Raw genomic sequence first — 15,802 nt, forward strand, 5'->3', positions numbered from 1 at the left:
AAGAGCTGAGAAATAAAAATAAGCAAATAAATAAAAATTCTCTAAAGTGGTCTTGGCAAAATGGACTATAACATCTCTTCCTATTGTGATGTTGACATCACATTAATCCCACAGACTATAACAAGTGAAATCCAACCACAATGTACATGAAGTTTGACTTAAACACATCTAGCGAGAGCAAGGAAACGCAGGGTTGAACGGGAAACTCGGGGTTGATGTCCAGCTCTTGTTCATTGCTGTCTGTGGCTCTTGCTTGCGGGCTGATACTTGCTTCAGTTCCAACCTTTGAAATTCCTTACTTTAAGGACAACTTCACAAGAATTTCTGTACAGAGTGAATGTGAACACATGCACTTCACTCGTGCCACGGAAAAAGCAAGCACTGTATCTTGAAAACTAAGTTTAGTGTGGTGCAAGGACTCGGGAGGGGGAAACACCTGCAAGCATTCATTCCAATATCACCTCTGGATTGCCTCTTCTCTTCTCTCCACCTCTTAGATGTAGTTTCTCCCGGGTTTGTGCTCAATAGCACAAATTACCTAGTTACTTCCTCTGCTTCCACGATATCAGTTACCAGTCTTGACTCTGATATTTGTGAAAACTAAAATAATGTTTGTTTCATTCACCACTGTATTTAACGCCTGGGACAAAGCAGTTAGTTAGAGAATACTTGTTGAATGAGTGAATGGATGACTCTATAGGCCAATGACTCCCAGATCTCTGTCTTTTGCCAAGAGCTCTCTCAAAATGTTTATTGGATATTTTCTACCCAGATAGCCATGGGTATCCTCAGACCCAACGTGTCCAGTGCCAACGTGTTCAATGTTCTTTTCCTCCCCAAGCCTGTTCTGATGCTTTGGAATTCCCTACTTCAGTGAACCATCCACCACTATCTTGTTTTCTATGTTTTGGTGCCATCCCTAACTCCTGCTTCTTACAAAAACCCACATCCAACTAATCCTCACTGATTCCATTTTTTACTATTTCTTTTTATTATATATATATATATATATATATATATATATATATATATATATATTATTTCTTGACTTCAAGTACATCTCCATTCCCCCTCCCCTGCCTTCCCTCCCCAAGTCTGCGGCTCAGGCTCTTCCCAATTCTTAACCAGTCTGATGGGGCAGCCTCCTAACTATGTTCTCTATTGTCAGTCCTGGCTTCTCCATAGTCTACTGTCTACTCTACAGCCAGAGCTGTCTCACTAACAAGCAAATCTGAAGGCTCATTCATTTATTCAACAAATATTTATTAAGCACCTACCATGAGCCAGGCATTGTGCTAGGGGTTCAAGATACAGCTCCCACATTCAGGGAATTTACAGTCTAGGATTAGAGATAGCTGAACACATAAATTATTTTAAAAATTATAAACGGTATAAATGAAATGAGGAAAATAACTAGGAAACACTTTAGAAAGGGTGGTTAGTGAAGGTCTCTCTTAAGAGCTGACATCTGAGAGATACAAAGGAGAGAGCCAGGAGAACAAGGGGAAAGAGCTCTTTAGGCAGTGGGATTAGCATGTGCAAAGGCCCTGGGGTAGGAAAGAATGAGATGCTGGAGAATCTGAAATAAATCCAATGTGTTCAGAGCTCACTGCCCTGTCAGAAATCTTGCAAGAGGCCCACAGAGAGCACAGGGAGTAGCAAAAATTCCATCATATGGCATACAACCTTGACAACCTCTATTTTCCTCTCTATGCTCATTTTTTTTTTAAAGATTTTATTTATTTATTTGTCAGAGATAGAGAGAGAGCACAAAGAGGGGGGAGCGGCAGGCAGAGGGGGAAGCAGGCAGAGAGAGAAGCAGGCTCCCTGATGAGCAAGGAGCCCAAGGCAAGCCCTGATCCCAGGACCCTGAGATCATGACCCGAGCTGAAGGCAGACACCCAACCGACTGAGCCAACCAGGTATTCCCACTCATTTGTTTTAAAAAAAAATCTCTTCTCTCTCTCTTCTGGCCCTACCCCATGGGCCTAAGGGAATACTTGCTTCACCATGGTCTGGTTCATTCCTCTCCCCACACTGTTCCCTCTTCCTGGAAGGTCTCTGTCCTTCTGGCTCTTTGCTTGGCCAACCTCCTACTTGTCCTTTAGGACTCAGCTTTGTTGTCATTCTAACAAAAGCCTTTCCTGGTTACCTGCACCACTGGCAAAGACTCCTTCTTTTTCTCAGTACTGACCAGGTGTACGGAGTATATCTCTAATCTAGGACCCAGCACACTGAACTGTAATTTTGTCTTTTTCTCACATTAGACTGTGAGCCCTTTGAGAAAGAACATCTTCTGTGCCTCCAGGTCCTAACACAGTGCCTGGTAGAGAGTAAGCACTCCAGGGGTGTCTCAGAGGGAACACAACCCAATTTGGGCTTAAGGATGTTTATTTTCCTTTTTATAGAAATGTTGACAGAACTTTATCTTTGTCTCTTTCTCTCTCATCTCTAGCAATATAGTTTGAACTAAAATGGAACCAATGTACATCTGAAAACTATTAAACTGAACAATCCAAATAGTCCCTCCAGACTAAACAGGACAAGGGCTGAAGAGTCAATCCATTTAGGATGGAGCTTCCAATCAAGAAGGTGACATCAGGTTCTCTGATGAGAAATGCCTGAGGGGTTGTCCTATTGTTGTGATTGTGGTTCCTATGTTGGGGGACTGAGTTAAAACAGAATTAAAGGGCAGCATGATTTAGTGGACATAAGGGGCCAAAAAAAAAGAGTCTAGTCCCAAGCTTAAACTAGGATCTTGTGTGATCCTGAGAAAGTCGCTGCAAAAAATCATGATTGGATCCTCCTTGTCCTCCACGCAACCTGCTCCCTCAGGCTGATTTTAGTAGAATGCGTGTAATTTAGAGGGTGGACTATATGTGACTGTACAATAATCAGAAAAATTAAAATAAAAAGTAGAATGATTTCACAAGTCCTGATGTGACCACCTCATCTGTGATGTGTCCCTGGGGAAAGGTACATGTAAACACTCCATGTAACTTTAAGGGATTATGAAGCTGGTTTTGTTCCTTCACCAATTATTTGGAAACCCACTGGTGAACTCTAGAGGAAGAAAGCAATGAGAAATGAAACTTAAGAAATGATGGAAAAAGTGACACGTCTAATGTAATTACTAAGCAAAGTTGAGCAGATTAATATTTCATTCTCGCTAACACAGACCAAATCATAAAAATGACTTTCAGGGAAATAACACTAATCTGGGTGTTCTACTTTATTGCAAGATGAGAGAAAAATGGAAAAGAAAATAAAAAGGTCAATTTTAGTAATTCTGAACTTCGATGTTCACATTAAAAGATCCTCAGTTGGAAAGCTGATTAAATGTCCCTGAAAGGTCCCAAGATTTACATTTTTAATAGTCTCTCAGAAATGAGTGCATTCTGAACTACTGTTCAGGAGCAACTGTATCATAGCTCGAAAGGAGGAGCAGATCCTTTCTCATTTTATATAAAATGGCTAAAAAAGTTCATTCATTGAAATCATGTTCAATGAATTCCCAATTAGGGTACAGATTTCAATACCTTGGAGTCCGTTGTACTCAGTGGGGGAGATGAGGCTTTCTAAGAAAGGCAGAAATATAAAAAGCCAAATTCTTTCATGCATGGTTAGGAAAAGCAGTTCTCTTTACCTCAATGATATCAGCAGTTATTATGGAAAATGCCATTATATGGGAACCAAATCTCATCTCACGAAGGGACTGAACATCTATCTACCTTAACAAGCAGGGAAGGAAAAAAAGTTCGATTTGCAGAGAGACAGGTAACCATGCAGAACTGTTCAGAGGTGGAGGGGGAGTAACAGCTTGGGACAAATCATCCAGAGGGTTGGCCTTGAGAGGAAGTTTGAGTGTCCATGAGGCAGAGAATGTATTCGAGGAGGTACACTGACACACTAGATGGTATTTCTGTTTGTCCTGTTGGGATAGCAAAGGGCTCTCAGCTCTAAATGATCAAATCTCATCTGGCTCATCAGGATGCAGACAAACTGCAACACACAGGTCATTTCATCAAAAAGAATGCATCTCTGTTCTATTCTCCCCTTGGTAAATAAGGTTCCATCACCAGGAAAAGACAAGCCAATGACCAGGCTTTCCCATGCCTGTGTGTCTGGGCTACTCAAAAGGAGAAGGGGACCCTTGTTCTCATGCACTTATATTCCATAAGTATTGGAGCCTGCTTGGGATGTGCAGGCTCTGTGCTAAGTCCTGAGGACACTGCTCTCACAGAATTTACATGCTCATCCTTCTAAAGAAAAGTCTACCCTAACCACACTGCTCCGCCCTGGAATTTTAATTTCTCCCTGCGCAAACTCCCCCATTGGTGTATGCGCCACCTGAGGAAAGGGAATGTGGCTCCCTCATTTTTCCCTTTCCCCACGGTCAATACTGTGTGCTCAGTCAATACTGTTGAGTAGAACTTCTGCTCTACTTGTCTACGTCTTTCTACCTTATGTGGGAGTTCTTTGTTCATCTATCTGAGCTCTGCCCCCGACAACAAACCCAGCACGGGCATGGTTGGATCTCATCATTTTACACTGTCCACAGAGCCCAGCACAATCACTTGGTCTAGGTGTGTAATAAATATTTATTAGTGATCCATTTGAGTGACTTGAGATACCCAGATTTAGTAGCCCTCTAAAGCACAAGGGAAATTATTATTAGCTTACCTCCAGGGATGCCTTACTTCTGTCCTCTTAATTTGGGGTATCTTAGAAAACAGGTTTTTAAAAGATGGGGTGGTCCATTAAGCCCATATTCTAAAATTTTGGTCCCATTTTTGATGACTATACATTGAGTATTTATTCTGTCATTCATTGATAATGAGATATTATTTATTTTTAGAATAATTCCTAATATTACAACAAATGCCAAAAATTCGGACAGCTACTGAAGAATGTAGTAGCAATAAAAATAACATAGATGTTCTATTTGTGTGATTAATCTTTACAATGGTGGAGTTTCATTCGGTAGCCTGCTTACAGTAAACATCAAAAGACTGACATACATTGCTGGACTGGCAATAAGGCTAAAATACTTCTATATCTAGAAAGTTGTGCCTGAGAATTTGTAAAACAAAGAAATGGTATTTGTCAACTAACAATATGAAAGAGGTGTTTTTAGATTCTCAGATGAGAAGCGTTTTATAAATGCATTTGTACTATGGTTATTGTGATCCTGGTTTATCACAACACATCAAGGAATGGTCTCCAGTAGGGGAATAATGTAGTCTTAGCTGAAAAGGAGGATGAGTCAAGAAGCGATTTTAGAAGTATGCGTCATGGGACTTATGTACTATATTGATTCCTTTCTTTGTTGCCCCAAATTTCCCTGCCCTGCTCAGGTATTTATTATTCCATACAGGTACCTAATCTGTGTTTTTAGTTTGTTTGTTCTGCCATATCCATAAAGTCAATATTTGGTCTACTGCTTTCATTCATCAAATACTTGTTGGGTGCCTATTATGTGGCAAGCACAGTCTTAGGCCCTGGGGATTCAGAAAAAAATAGCACAAGGTCTTTATTCCTGGGCGGGGGGGGGACAAGACATTCTCAGTTAAGAAAGATGTTTACACCAAGATTTCCAGTAATGTATTTATCTAAGATCGGGTCTTTTTATAAGACCTTTCTCGGAACGACTATCACGGAGACTACTGCACGGTCCTGTGCCAAGTCTGCTGGTTGTCCATACGTATCCATGATTGACAGCTACAGACCAGAATTCCTAGCCTCTTTCAGGAGTGGATGGAAGTGATACGGTCAACTTCTACCCAACCTTCCTGAAAAGAAATTCCTGCCCTAGCCACTCTTCTTCCTCTTTTTATGAACTAGAACAGTTTCTACCATGAAGACAAAGACCGTGCCCATGGGATGGCAGAGTAGTCGGACAGAGGGAGCGTGGGACCCTGAATGACAGTGTGAAGAACTACCCTGCCAACTTAGCCTGCTCATCTGCAAGAATTACCAAAAAGAAAACGAGATTTTAGTGTACTTAAACCACTGCATTTTTTTTCTGTCTCTTTGTGACAGCAGCCTATTACTTACCTTAACCAACGTAAGTGCCAACCTTTCTCTTCAGAATCTAAAATGTCACGAATTAGCAGCCCAAAGGCCAATTCCAGTCTGCCAACATATTTTGCTTGGCTGGCACAGTACTCTTTTTTTTTTTTTTACATATGGATGTTTTTAAACTGGACATGAACTTAAAAATGTGCCACATTCCCCAATAGTCTTTATTATATTTCATTTATGTAATGATCTATAAGGCCCCTATAGGCACACAAATTTGTGATGCTTGCTAGGCATTTTCTTTCCACGTTAATCTACTAGCATGGTAGGGAGAGAATGGATGGATGGTCGGTGTCTTTTGTCTGATAAAAAAAAAGCCATGAGTATTTCATGATTTCTTTGAGAATTAAGCTTATTCTTTGCTAGGTAGCTAAAGCCCTTCAAAATCTGTCCTCTAGTACACCTTCCCAGCGTTTAAGGTGTATTTCCAATACCTCCTAAATATACACCCTATATGTGGCAGCCAAGATGTCCCACTTGCTGTTCTCCAAATTTTGATATGCTCTCTCTCTCCTCCACATTAGAATTCTTATCAGTGCTTCCCAAAATGTGTTATCTACAATAGTCCCCCCAAATGCCCCACAACAAATAAATAAAAACAAAGATACAAATATATGTAAAATACAGATTTCCATAGTAAAATAAATTCAGAAAACACCATCACAACCACCCTTGGAGAACAGTAAGAAATATTTACACGTAAAAGCCTCTGAGAGTTCCCGTAATAAATGAAGTTTCTTAATATTATTTCTTTAAAATTTTTAAAGATTTTATTTATTTGAGAGAGAGAGAGCATGAGAAAGAGCATGAGAGAGCAAAAGAGAGAGAGAGAGAGAGAGAGAGAGAGAGAGAGCGTGCGCACACGTTGGGGGGAGGGGTAAAGGGAGAAGCAGGCTCTCCGCTGAGCAGGGAGTCCGACGCTTAACCGACTGAACCACCCAGGCGCCCCAAAGTTTCCCTAATATCATTTAACTCACGATTTCCCAAATAACTTGACAAAGATACCACCTGTTTCTGGTAAATATCATTCTTTATATAGATTGTTCTGCTCCTTTTCCTATTTTCCCCATTTGGCTTACACACCAATGTGCTGAGGGGGAAGTAGAATCTGAACTCTTCGAGCTAATTCACACTTTCATGCAAGGCCCAAGGACACTCCACATCTTTATTTGCAATCATTCTAACACATCTACATTAGGAAAATGGATCAAGCCCGTAACAGGTGTTGTAAAGGTAGGCTACTTATCTGAAAAATGTATCCCCAGAACCTCCCTAGATAGTACTGATATTCATCAAAAGTGTAGCTTTCCTTTATCTGGCATTTATGTGTTTGGCACTGTGCTATGCACTTTGGACATATTAGCTCTTAAGTCCTGCTGCAACTCTGTGTAGTTGGCAATAGTCTGATTTTATAGAAAAGGAAGCTTATGCTCAGAGAGGTTAAGTGACTTGCTTAAGGTCACACAGCTAGTGGCAGAATTTAGGATTAGAACACAGGTTCATTTAGTTCACTTTACATAATAAATGTTATTGCATGTTTATCCATCATATATAATACCAGAGACTTGATTTATTCAGTCTAACCCAAAGGCCTTATCACATCTTTTCACCAATTCCTGCACTTAATAAGGGAAGAGTAGTATTTCATTAAATTAAATTTGCTCAATGACTTCACATAAAGAGGGTTTATGAGTTTGAGTTACAAGGATTAAGCACTTAATTAAGGGATGATGTCTAACAGATAGCAAAACATCTAAATAAAAAGTGAAAAACGATTTTTACTTATTTGCATGTTTAGAAACATTGAATGCACGGCAACATGGAATGAACGGGAAGCGAAGAGATCTTAAAGATCATCAGTAACAGTAATCATCATTGTGTTGTAAGAAAGGATTTTAATAAAGTAATGAAGGCTGATTTTAAAAATAATAATTCGTTTAATATGCTTGCCTTCCTGTAACTTCTCTTCTTTACCTCAATTTTATCCTCTGGAACAGGCCAGAAAAATCTAATCTTTCTTCTATTTTGCTACATTTCAAGTATTTGAAGATAGTCCCTCGGCCCCTAATTTTCTCTCCTCTAGGCTAAATATTCTTTCTTTCATAGTTTTGTCATGTCAACAAATTAATTTCCCCACTGTCCCTAAACATTTAGAATCATACATTTATAAGGGCTCGCATAAGCAGAAATAGATACTTTGCAAGTGGACCCAATTAAAAATTAGTTATGTACAAGAACAGAGAAACACTTGCTTTACAGAATGTTTTTCTGAAGCACCATTAAAAAAACTTAAAAAAAAAAGAAAGAAAATTTTGCTTCATGTTAGCAAAAGTAAATTCCAGGATCATTGGCATAATAAAGTATTTTATAAATATTTTAAGATTAATTTTGTTGTTTTTTAATGGACTTAGAAGTACTTTTTTTAAAGGATTTTTTTAATTAACCTGGTTTTGAACTAGTGGGTTTTTTTTAAGCAACTTTATTGTTTTTATGTTCTGAATCAAAGTTTTCTCTAAACTTGGACAGTAATAACCGGTAATCTACAAATAGATCAAACTATTTGTAGTAGCTTCAGTTTCTGTTTATGAACTCTTACACATACTGGAGAAAAAATAAGGAAATTTATTCTCTGAATACATCGGAAATGGATTACCTTAACTGAAACAGACAATGAAACTGGATCACCCGAAGGCTACCCTGGATTATGGATGTAAAACAGCAAAAAAACCTTAATGTGCATTGTCCTGTTCTTCGTTTTTAGGTTTAATTCACGTGGCTGTGAAACATTACAGAGAGCCCTGCATGCTAAACCACCTGAGGACACGTGCAAGGACAAGGAAAGAAGACGACCAGGGACCATGTGCTAATTTTAAGACACTGATGTTGGTTCACCAAGCTTGGAAAGGAAATCATCGACTAGTTGAAGCAATGTATTCTAAAAGAATCCTTGCAATTCCTTGTCCAAGACTACAAAAAGCAAAAGAAAATTACACAAACAGGTAGATGTCATTTTCCAAATACATAATAAAATTAGTTAATATTTAGAACCACAAAATACAAAGAGCTCTCATCTTTTTAAAAACTCATTTGCTTCGTGCAATTCTTGTTCTCTTATCCGGCAATTACTTAATTACTGATGCCATAATTCACAGCGTTTATTAAATTATAGACTCTATATTATACATTTCTGCAGATACTACAGCAGGCCACAAATCATGTGGGCCACTATACTTTGAAGTTTGCTGGCTTAGCACAAACACAAAGTATTTTAGAAGTACCAGAAAATTCTTTGTGAATATAACAGAATGAATTACACTGTTCGGGCCATGTCATGTTAGCACAATGGAGAAACACTTTTAAGACTTTAAAGTCATGTAATACAATTCTAGGCTGGATTTTTCTTGTTAAAAAAAAAAGTAGAATGGGAGTGATTGTGAAGAGAAAAGGGCCAATATTTGACAACAGAAATCAGCATAACCTTTTAACTGTAGCAGCCATGGGTGACTGCCCTTTGACCTTGAAAGATTATGTGGGATTTCAATGACAACAGCTGGAAGTGAGCATGTGTGAATAGAGAACACGGATCTGAGGCCTGATACAAAAGACTGCAGAATCTCTGCCCAGATCGGAGTGCTGATTAGAAATTGTTTCCCGGTCCTGGCTTAATAGGGTGTGATAATGAAAGTTGGCTTTTTTTTTTTTTTTCTTTTAATTCTTCCAGCAAGAAACCATCTTTGGTAGATTTCTTCCATACCCACTATCCCGTCAGCCCCTCAAATCTTCTGGGCTTTCATAGGTTAACAGGCCCTCCTTCTTATGGATATGGTTAAAAACCAAACTTTGTTTTAGGACCTACACCTCTCAGACAAAACTTCTTTAAGTTCTTGAGTTCCTCTCCTGAGTTTCAAAATAACTTCTGTGGCGTTTCACACAGGGTATGATTGTTTTTTGTTTAAGGATGTGTCATGCACAGACACACAGGTGTGCACAAACAACTTAAGAGCTCAGTGAGAGTGGGAACTGTCTCTCTTTTATCTTTTTAATTCCACCATTTGTACCGTGTATACCACATGGTGGGTCCTCACGCCATGGATGACAAATAGGCATAGAGATGAAATATTGCTTCTTATCCACTCATTCTTTCTATTCTTCTTGAGATGCACAGTAGATTCTTACACACACATTCAATAATTTCATCTTTTTATTCAACCCAATTCACATATTCATTAGCAATTTTTTAGTGAAGTCAGTAGGTGTGTTTCCCCAACAAGAGCACATGAAGAAGGTAAGTAATTATTTCCTTTCACAGATAAGGTAACTCAACCCAGTGGATAGAGAGATTTGACGGCTTGCTGAACGTGGGCATTTCAATCCCTAAGACTCTCAGTGAATGACATTCATTGAGCTGAAATGCACCTAAACTGACACAGATGCAATCTCCAATTCCTATGTACGATACTCATACTTGCTGACATTGCTCTGAAACCAACAGGATGATGCCACATGATTACTGAAAGGACACTGGATTATGACTCATTTGCGTTGTTTTGGTTTTACCATACACTCCATCTTAACTTCTATTGCTCCAGATTTTGCTAACTCCTCTAGCTCTGGATTTTGCTAACTACTCTAGTTTCTATATCAAATTAGCAACTTCTTAGCTTCAGTAGGAGGTGGCTTTTCTTTTAAATGCAAATAATACCTTGAGTCAGGCAGAAAACCAACCTGGCTGCGTGGTATGGGACAAACAGAGGCTAGTGAAACTGGCTTCCAAATCAGACATGGGTTGTCTGCTTACATCCTTCTATAGCAACTCTAGATGTTATTCCAAACAAGCCATGGGACAGATTGTTTTTCAGAACAGACCAAATCCATTTGCCGTTTCAGAATTCTATAAACAGAGTATTAAGGAATTCAATTCCCACAGCAACTATATGAGCGTTGGCTTTGGCTTTATGGGAGTTTCTGCCAAGCTCAGATATTTGTAGAACTATTGGTTTAGAGTCTCCTTTGCAACTCAGAGCAGAAGGGACCATGGCTTGTGGTCTCAGTTCACTTTAAGGACTGGGTCTTGCTGGTGACAGGTATACATGATAAATGTTCCAGAAGGCTGACCTAATTTCCGTTGAAGTGAGTGTTTTGCTAAGAACATTCCCTCAAAGGGTCAGCTTGCAACCAAGGATGTAGCCTGCCAGTGTCCATTCTTCTCAGCGAGTTATTACCATTTTTTATGAAAATTAGCTCAAAATGAAGCTTATTCTGCCTCACTGAGCAAGCTTCTCCAGACTTACTTTTGAACTAAAATAAATTACCTATCTACGTTAAGATTAGAAATTATCAAACACATTCAGTTTCATAGTTTTTAGTCACTTGTGATCAGAAAAACCAAACACTCGAGGCTAAGTACAAATCAAGGCAAACTGCCAACGTATTTCTTTTCTCTTGTAAAGGGATTAGTATCTCGACATGTTCATTTCTCCTGTCCTTCAAAAATTGTATTTGCAAGGTATTATTTACATGTAATATAGCGGGAGGGACAGTAGTAGGGAAATCAGGGTCCCGAATATCCTAAGTCTCAGCTGTCTCATCTGTAAAATGTCACTAATGGTCGCACCTACCACGACCTTGTTGGGGATAATGAGATAACGCACTCAGACTGCTTAGCAAAGAACCTAAGACACAGAATGTGCTCAAAAAATACTAGCTGCTCTTATAAATAGTACATATATTCTTCATATCTTAGATCTTGAATTCTGTAGGAAACTTTAAAAAGAAACAACAGGTAGAAATAACTGTTCTTCTGACACAGAGTAGTCAATTATGTAGGGGTTCACAGAAAAGTTCGGTATATAAATAACAATGTTGATTAATACAATTTTGAGTGAATTTTTAGTAAAAATAAAAGTATTTTCTAAAGCAAGTAACACAAAACTTATCATTAAAAGCAAGTCCTCTGGCATTTCTTAAGTTTTTCTAAAGTGAGATAGAGGGGCGCCTGGGTGGCTCAGTCGTTACGCATCTGTCTTCGGCTCAGGTCATGATCCCAGGGTCCTGGGATTGAGCCCCGCATGGGGCTCCCTGCTCGGCGGGAGGCCTGCTTCTCCCTCTCCCACTCCCCCTGCTTATGTTCCTGTTTTCGCTCTCTCTCTCTCTCTGTCTCTCTCTGTCAAATAAATAAAATCTTTAAAAAAATTAAGTGATTCTAAGTGAGATATAACAGCACTTAGAATCCATTATTTTAATAGAATTAAACTTTAGAAATGAAGTTCTATATTTATTTACAAATATGTTCATAAAATATATTTATAATTCCTAACATAATTTAAAATAAAAATCTAGTCTTTAAATCTACATCTACATGGGTCAAGCATTAGCCTACATATGGAGACACAAATTTCGGCCTTAGAGTTTTGGGGTGATAACTATAGATACTCAACCTAGAAACCTACTTCTATCTTGTTTTTCAGCAGGTCAAGTTTTACCTAATTTCTCAACAAACAATGTACAGGCATATTTAGAAAAAGGGGAAATTTAAAAATGGCTGGGTTTTTTGTTTGTGGGTTTGGTTTTTTTTTTTTTTTTGTCTTTATTATTTAAAGAATTTGGTGTGCTAAAAATTCTTATTGGCAACTAAAAGCATGCTGCCTGTTCTAGAAAATAGGTATTTAGAAATCTAATTGTGTTTTCCCTATTCAAACGAAAACTATTTGAATTTTTTTAAATGTGAAAATATTTTGGGTGGTATAAAAACACATACAACATAAGCAATATTAACATTAAATATAGAAACACCTTTTTGAAATGAACTACTCTCGAGTCCAGAGCCTCCACATTTTAGCTCCTCACTTCAATATAAACGGAGAGCCATCAGAAAGCATCATTAAAGAAAGGGTCTTGATTCCTTACTGCTTTAAATCAATGCTAAAAGAATTTGCCCTTTTAGGCAGAAGAATGATCGACATGTTTCACTTTACTGACTTTGATCACTGAAGCACTTTATGATGCAGGCCATTTCCTTCATTTTAGGGAACAGAATCTTTGTTTGACCCACAGAAGGGACCAAGTACATCTTACACTCAGTTTAAGCTAAGTCAGAGCACTGGAGTTCTCAGAATTTCTTCCGTGTTTCTCCTCAAAGTCATCAGCATTTTGAGGGGGGACTCCTTCCGATGTTCAGACCTCTCCTGTATGCTGTAGGATATTCAGCATCCCTGGCCTCCACCAGTGACTGCCAGCAATATCCCCTCCTTGTCCAAGAGCGTCCTCACACATTCTGAACACCCCTCCAGAAGGCGGCCCTTGGTGAAAAACACTCTCTAGTGTAGTGGTCATAAGACAGTGGTCTTATGGATCTCATTAGGTATTTAATACTATGCAATTCTGCCCACAAGTGAACGGGCTTATTGACTCTTTAATTAGAATGCAAACTCTTACAAGCCAGATTATTACAATTCTTTCCAAATTGCTCTTCGACCCCAGTCACGCCCTTTATCCTTCACCCTTACCCAAGTATCAAGTTCAGATATTATAGTTAGAAGTTGATTTTTTAAAAAAATAATTCTATTTGAACTACTCTGTGTTTTGTTTTGTTTTGTTTTGTTGGGGGTGGGAGGTGGGGCTCATATATAAGGTCCATAGGAAAAAAAAACACCACACATTTTGGACTTTCTGGAAGAGTCTTGGTTTCAAATATCTGTACAGGTCTGTGAACATATTGGCCAAGGCTCCCTGGCCTCCTCTTGTTGCTGAGAAGATATGTTCGCTGTTAATAAACTCTCAGGAATCACGTAAATAATATTTTGTTTGTTCACAACATTATCATGGATCTAAAGGTTCACAGACTTTGCAGAAATAGGAAATAACATGTAAAGCTTGAAAGGAAATATTCATTCTGCTCTCTGCTCTCAATGAAAGGATGTAGGTGAAATAAGAAGAGACGCAGAGCCAACATGACCCAAGTCCTTATTGCCAAAACCAAACCACAACACTCCGAAAATAAACAGGAAACAACAAGCTGCACATTGTCAACCAAACAGGAATTCAAACGAATGCCTTTGTCTCAACTGCTTGTTCAGAAGGGCAGCTCCTTCAGCTCACTCTCATCTTTTTTTTTCTCTAGTCACTCTGATCCTTTATTGAATACCTGTCATTTTTCCAAAAGTAAGAGCCAAGGGAAGATACCCAGTGCCAGGCTGCACCGAAGTCCTTCTGCTTTGTGATCGCCAATTGCTCAATTTCAACCGTTCACACTGGGAAATCTGTAAAATTTTCCCAGGTTGTAGAATGGTCCCAGACCAGGTGAGAACCCCGTGTGCATGGATGCATGTGTGTACACATATGTGGTAGGTGTGTTTAGTTTACTCGCTCAAAGACTGAGGCAGAGGAAGAGCACCTTTTTGTCAGATGTAAACCGTCAGGAGCACTTAAAATATTTTTCACGATCACAGGCATTTTTGGCCTTCAGCGTTGCCATTAGCAACAATACCACGAGGGGCTTGATTTGTGGCTAATTTGAACATGGAGCCCTTCTGGACACATCTGGGGAAGCCAATAACATCCTGCTCTATTCTACAGTAAATCATCTGAAAATGTCAGTAAGCTCAATGGCCAATTCTGAGGCTCCAACCACCATCAAGAGGGTGAGGGAGAAGCTAAATGTGTTTTTTAAGGTGCTGTAACTATGAACTTCAAGTTTTCTCTACAGCCTGATTTGTTCATTCAACGAACATCTGTTGATGCCAATCTATGGCTAAGTAAGTACAGATGACAAGCTTGGAACACACAGCGACATATCCCCTGTCCTCAAGGGCTCACAGTCTAGCAAAAACATCCTTTAAAGAACTAGTGAGGAGACCTAATTCACTCGTGCAAGACCCAATTCCAATGTCACCACCTTTTGATTTCATTTCCGTATCCTTGAGCATCACAGACCTCTACATTGTAGGCTCAATAAATATTGATGACTGCCTGAGAGAAGATGAAAGTGTGAGACACACTTACGGGGATCAACAAGGATAATCCTATAGCCAGGGAGCCAAGTGCGTATGTTGGGGGAGGGGAGACAGCAAGTACTTGTGCTAGATGATAGCAATAATAGATGATGGGGCCAAAATTGGATTCCATAAATTTGGACAATATTCTGTAAGTAAGAGTCAGTCCTGAGTCATAATTTAATCTATTATTATTAGGGGAATATTCTCTATAGATTATTTATTTCTATAAGTCAGTCATGGTTGTCGTTCAATTTGGTGATCTTAAGTTAACTAAACTTTCACTAATATATCCAAAAAACATCTGTTGAACACCTATTCTGTTCCAGGCACTATGGGAGGCATCAGGGTGCACCTCTTTGACCTTCAGGTACTTACAGTCTAGTTGGGGAAGAAGGTCAAGTATAGGGACAATTATCATCCAACATGATACAGCTCTGTTAGTGGAAGGAGGCTCTGAGGGCACAAAGTCTAGGAGGGTTAGGGAAGGCTTCTTGGAATAGCAGTGATGGCCTATACAGTCCCCAGTGACCAGCAGGATTAGCACCTAGAAGTGGACGAAAGTGGCATGGTCTCTTTGTGGGTATAAGAATAACAATAAAGTGACAACAGCTAATATTTGCTGAGTACTCACTGTGTGCCAGCTACTATTCTCAGCCTTTTCATGTGCTATGTTCCTCTAATCTTCACAGTCCTATGAGGTTGGTACTATTATGTCCTCATTTGACGCA

At 39.1% G+C, this 15,802-nt stretch overlaps 1 protein-coding gene across 8 annotated transcripts in view; it reads right to left on the reverse strand.

Annotated features, from left to right (window-relative positions):
• NFIA (nuclear factor I A) overlaps nucleotides 1-15,802 on the reverse strand; it is a 360,615-nt gene that overhangs the window by 123,228 nt on the left and 221,585 nt on the right. The window lies entirely within an intron of this gene.

This window comes from Callorhinus ursinus, unplaced genomic scaffold (assembly GCF_003265705.2).
Source record: "Callorhinus ursinus isolate GAN/ISIS: 27379988/994484 unplaced genomic scaffold, GSC_fseal_2.0 scaffold9, whole genome shotgun sequence".
In the NCBI taxonomy this organism is placed as follows: Eukaryota; Metazoa; Chordata; class Mammalia; order Carnivora; family Otariidae; genus Callorhinus; species Callorhinus ursinus.